Raw genomic sequence first — 6,000 nt, 5'->3', positions numbered from 1 at the left:
AAAATAAGACATGTTGGATTGTCTTTTCTTCAAAATTTCTTAATTAGAATTTTTGTTCATAGAATTGGGTACTCTAACCAACATAGATTTCAATTTTCGTTATAGAAATTGAACATATCAAGCATATAAATTTTATTTTTCAAGATTCGCATTCATCAATCAATATGATAAAATATCATTTTATCATTTCTAGGTTATATGCCATCAAGTTTGCACATATCATGATTTATTAAGTTTAGAGATTCAAATTCTCTAAACACTGATTTGTATGAACTTTTGGTTCATTAAACTTGACTGCAAAATATAAAATTGTCTAATCATATAACTTTGGAATTAAGTCCAACTTACTCAAGTATAAAATTAAAAGCTTGTTCTAGTAATAAATTTTTATATGTCAAATATTAAAATCACACAACTTATAAAATATAAGGAGAATTTAATTTTGAACATATCATCAAAGGCGCAGTCTATTCACACAAGAATGCATGGTACACAAGTCTCTCTTTAAGTCAGAGTCATATATCACATCCTAGAAAATAATTTTCTTTTCGGATGTGAATTGCAACTTCATATCTCCAATGCCAACTACTTTAGTGGTGTAAGAAGATTCTAAGAACACTTTCTTATTTTCAGCAGTAGCATATGTTTTGAACATAGCATAATCATAGAAAACATGACGTGATGCGCTAATATTTATCCATCATTCACTTAATTCACCAACTAGAATGATTTAACTAGTCATATCAACGAATTTCTCTTTAGTCATGTTAGGCTACAAAGTAGCACTTGACATGTTCATATATTTGCGGGACATATGCCATGGTTTCTCACAATTGTATTACAAAAAATTTGTGATCCAATGTCAATTCTTGATGGTGGCTGCTAATTTTCACTTAGAACCTTTATTAATTCACAGTGCGGTTCTGATTTTTTGAAAATAAATTTCAAACAGATTCAATCTAGCATATGATAATTTCGTTAGTGTAGTTATTATAACAATAAACACTTCATTGTGATCAGTATAAAGATGTATTTCTATAGCTTGACATTTAGGGACAACAAAACCTCAATAAGTAATTTATTCGGTAGACATATCAGTTGATTTGTCTTAAAATTGTTGTTATTTGGGTTCAGAAACGTACCTTTTTGATAAAATCGAAATCACCACCGAAGATATTACCATGTTGAGTCTTCTTGAAGTCCTACCGGGTTGAGTCACGACCAGGTCGCTTTCTTTAAGACAAATCAGGGCACTATCCGAAATTGTGCATGGTAGACTAACAACTGTGTGCCTCCAGGATAAAACAACCCAATTTACCTGTTCGATTAAATATTGCACCGTAAATAATCGTTCGAAAAATAACATCTTCTAATATGGTACTAAGACCGCTCTTTAATACTGAAACCAATATGATATTGTTACCACTCTATTATGGTGTTGAGACCACTCAAATATGGTGTTATCACCATTCTAATTTTAACTTCTCCAACTATGGTTCTATGACTAGTCAAATATGGTATTACTACCATTTTAACATCTAACTTCTCCAAGAATTGAAGAAGAATATATATTTAAGATCATCTTTATTATACAAAAAAAGGGACCATGATCTTAAAATATTACTTATTCTAAAGAGACATAAATAATTGAAGGGACTATGTTCTTAAGACCATTCTTATTTCCGAAAGAATAATAAACGGAAGATGGACTATGGTCTTAAGAACACTCTTAATTCCAAAGGGACAGAAAGGAGTAGAAAAAGAAGAAGGACTTGTCAACACAAGTCGAAGGAGGGAGAAGAGAGGAAAAGCACAAGAAGCATCACATGTGAATTTCGGTGTATGGAATACACTGTGTGAGCTCTCTATTTATAGAGAAAGTTCACAACTAATAAGTGAGAAACTTTGGGAGCAAGTAATTCTCATATTAGCTCTAGTACAAAAATATCTCAAATTGAATATCAAAATATATCATATTGAGTACATAAATATATTATTCAGAACATAAATATATTATTGAGTATCAAAATATATTTCAGATCATGCACTAAAATAGATTAGATTGCCTACCAAAATATATCAGATTATGTTCCAAAATATTTGAGTTCCAAAATATTTTTAGCAAAACTTGGGGACTAAGAAAACACTTTTCGATAATGATTAAATTAATTATTTAATTTATCATTTCCATATAATAAAATATATATCAATATATATTTTTATCTAGTGCTTACTTCGGTCACATAATTATGTACCCCCTATTAGAGGTACACCCCACTATATAAACACTACTAATGTGTGATCCATCCGATGTGGGACTTCTACTTTTTTCAATTCACACTACACTAGTTCTACCCATTGTGGGAATTTGCGTTTAGTCAATTACTCAATTTCCACATATGTTCCAACATTAACTTATCGACTATCTACTACTTTTTATTAAATAGAAAGACACACAAACACTTCTAAAAACAAGTGAGTGAGATGATAAGAGATCTCTTTTAATTTTCTTTTTTGAAAAGATATTTTTCAACTTAACTAGGAAACAAGAAATAGTTTTCGGGAAAATATAGATAGACACCGTTTTCCATACCACTCTTGTACACACCCTATGTGGAAGGATATTTAGGTAATGTGTAACAAAGGATATGTAGTTATTTTGGATCCACATTACCACATGTTTCATTTATGTGTGGGAATTTAAGGGATGTATGCCACCTATGTGTATCTATGTATAGTATCAACTCAATCCAAAATCCAAAATAAACCTTAAACTTTGGAGAAAATCAACTTTATGATAGACCTTCAAATATAATGCACGTCTTGTAATTCATACTCACCTTGATAATTCATTGCCACATAACTTAAAATACATAAAGTCCTTCGTGGCTCGTTCTCTCCATCAACTTTATGATATTGAAAATAAAAATCTATAGAAAAGCCCATTCTTTTTTCTAATCCCACTTTCTAAAAAGAAAAAATATATAAAAGTCTCATAATCCTTCAACCTGTCTCTAACAAGGAGCACCTAAGTGGCCTTCTCTCTTTATTTCCCCCAACTTTGAATTCTTTAACTAAAGAAAAAGAAGAAAAAACAAAGTAGTAAAGAAAAACCATTGAGCAGTCACTTCACATAAATAGAGAGCCATAACAACAATATATAATAACCCACAAACCAAACATTGTTGCATCTTAATACCAAAACCAAACTTTCATATAAAAAAGAGTTACCCTATTTTCTATATGTGGTGTTTCCCTTGCTAGCTTGAAGTTATACACAAAAATATCATCTTCAAACTCTTGAAGAAATTCTTTTTCTTGAGTTACACAACCAGTACATCATGAGGAGCTTTTCAAAGAGCAAATTCTCTCAATGTTTTCGCCCTGTTGTTGATCTAGGTGACCTACTTGAATCCAAAGTTGTTGCTCACCACTTAAAGAACAAACATACAGTTTTAAAAGTGATCAAAGCTATGGTGTTGGAAACTATATTGGTAAGTCTCTCACTATATCTTTTTTTTTACAATGTATATGATTTATAGCACAAAGTTTTTAATTATTAACTTTTAATATGTTAATCTCGCAGAATAGAAGAGCTCGTCATAACACTTGTTACGGCTTTGATTGTTTTGGTGTGTCAAAAAATATTTATTCGACATATAAAAAAGTAACCTAAGCCACTCAATCTTCTTTGACAGCTTTATCTTCAGATAGTTCAAAGATATCACAATCAAAGAACATGTCCACCAAAGGAAAACATGAGAAAGAAAGTAGCCGAGGAAGCGCAATATTAGAGAAGCAAAAGAAGTTTGAGTTTAATGCAATGTGTTTGGTTCTCATAAGCTTAGTATTTACGATGTGTTTTGGGAAACTATTTGGAATTTTTTTGACTTCAATGTGCATCTTCGTTTTCTCTCTTTGCAACTCAAACTATAGCTGCCAAAAGATGTTGCTATATGGTCCAAAGTACATGGATGTAAAGGGTCAGTATAGAAAGTGAAGTACCATAATGAGCATTATTTTGGACTTCCCGAACAATACTTTATTAGCCACAGATGGCAGTGAAGGAACAAGTCATTTTAGAGTATGTTTAAGGTTGGGAGAAACAGTTTCACATTTATCCCCTTTGCCTTTCCTTCGAATTGGATTTCCTGCAGTTACATCATGTAACAGGACACTGTAATAGATCTAAGAAGTCAAATATTAAACTGGCGGATGAGATTGTTTTACCGAACGAAAATGGGTTTGAAATGTAAATGTCTGATCTCAAATCAATGTTGATCCGGTACACACATTAAACTGTGTGGAAATGATACAGCAGCAAATAGAGAAAATTTATGGAATTCGGCCTATGTATGATATAGAAAGCCCATCACAATGTTGTATATATATGATTGAAGTTTTGGAATAAAGTAGAGAAGTGTAGAGTTGATGCATACCAAGGTTGTCAAAATCGGGATTTTGCTTCAGGTAGAAAGGGAAAAGTTAAATTGAAAATCGTAAAATCGAAATCAAAATCGAAGGATTTTACTTAACTACTTTCGTAGAATCGATAAAAAAAATTGTAAAATCGCATTCAAAATCCACTACAAGAAAATATAAGATATGCTAGGATGCCTATGCTAGAGAATGTAATGGTAGAAAATATCAAAATAATTAGCTACCCTTTGACTGAAATTAGTTTTATTTGGTTTTTTTTTTGTTGCAATCAAAATCCACTACAAGAAAATTTCAAATTGCTAGGTTCTTGTTGTAATTTAGTTAAATTAGAGCTATAGATTTGTTGTGGATTTGCTACGATAAGTTTTAGACTTGTCGCTATGGATTTGCTGCAATTTTGCTATGACATTTGTTAGTTATGTATCTATAGATTTGTTGCGAATTTGCTAAGATATGTCATAGCTATGTTGCTATGGAAAATACATTTTCAATCCTTATTTGCTGTAGATTAACTTAGCATTTGCTAGGAAATTATTTCTTTTTACTGCGGATTTACTAAGAAATATTTTCCTAGCAAATTTGTCTCTCAATCCATGCTACGGCCGAATCAATAGGTATTCCGTAGTATATCTCTAGCTAAACCCGTTTGCTAGGAATTAGTTGCGAATTAGCTGCAAAAATGGGCGTAGCAGATCACATATTTTCTTGTAGTGATCGATGGACTTTATAAAAAAAAAAATGTTAAATATATGTATACATATTTGGTGGACTTTAAATTGAGTCAGTTATAAATTATATACAATTTATAACTGACTCAGTTTAAAGTCCACAAAATACTTATAAATAAATGACTAAAAAATAGACAAAATCCTTCATAAAACCCATTAAAATCCGGTTTTGTATAAATTTCACGATTTTGTGCGATTTTGATGTTATTTTACAACGATTTTGCCTATTTGGGATTCTGGTATGGATTTGAGTCGTTGAAGGTGAATAAAATCGCAAAATTCTGAATTTTAAAATTTAAGTCGGGATTTTGACAACAATGCTGCATACACAAAAAATTTGACACTTTCCCTCTTTTTAACAATTCACTTGTCCTTTGTCTATTCTCTCAACAAACCCTAACAAAATAAATCCTAAATGTAACTCAATTAAAGGTGGTTTGGATTGGACAACATGATTCAGTTTCACAAAAGATATAAAAAAATACAATCAAATTGGATAGTTTGTTGCTACTCTAATTGCTTCCATTTTCCCTTGAAGATCAATGGAACGTTAAGTTGTAGTTACGTAATTTTATTTTCCTCTACAAACGCAGTTAGACTTTTTGTTCACTGACTTGGGAAACAGGACATGTGTCTTCATTTCCGCTTAAGCTTATTGAAAGCAACCTTTTTCTAAAAAAATATTGGGACTTTCTAAAAGCAAAACTTAAGACAAAAGCAAAATCAATTAATAAAGACATGAAAACAATGATATTCATAAGACAAATATGTTAAATTATTTTTTATTATAAGATACAACATTAATCTATCCCAAAAAGAGGATGCCGCCGGT

General features: G+C 31.1%; 1 pseudogene across 1 annotated transcript; it reads left to right on the top strand.

Annotated features, from left to right (window-relative positions):
- The first annotated feature begins 3,211 nt into the window (after positions 1–3,211).
- LOC146929602 (uncharacterized) lies at positions 3,212–4,320 on the top strand (annotated as a pseudogene). The gene is made up of 2 exons (XR_015006085.1): positions 3,212–3,494; positions 3,587–4,320. The product of XR_015006085.1 is annotated as an uncharacterized LOC146929602 (transcript).
- The last annotated feature ends 1,680 nt before the right edge of the window (positions 4,321–6,000 follow it).

Source organism: Medicago sativa, chromosome 4 (genome assembly GCF_051527215.1).
Source record: "Medicago sativa cultivar Bolivia chromosome 4, Bolivia_mono, whole genome shotgun sequence".
NCBI classification, from domain to species: Eukaryota; Viridiplantae; Streptophyta; class Magnoliopsida; order Fabales; family Fabaceae; genus Medicago; species Medicago sativa.
The sequence above is the reverse complement of the archived record's forward strand: the minus strand, read 5'-3'. Positions and strand labels throughout refer to the sequence as shown.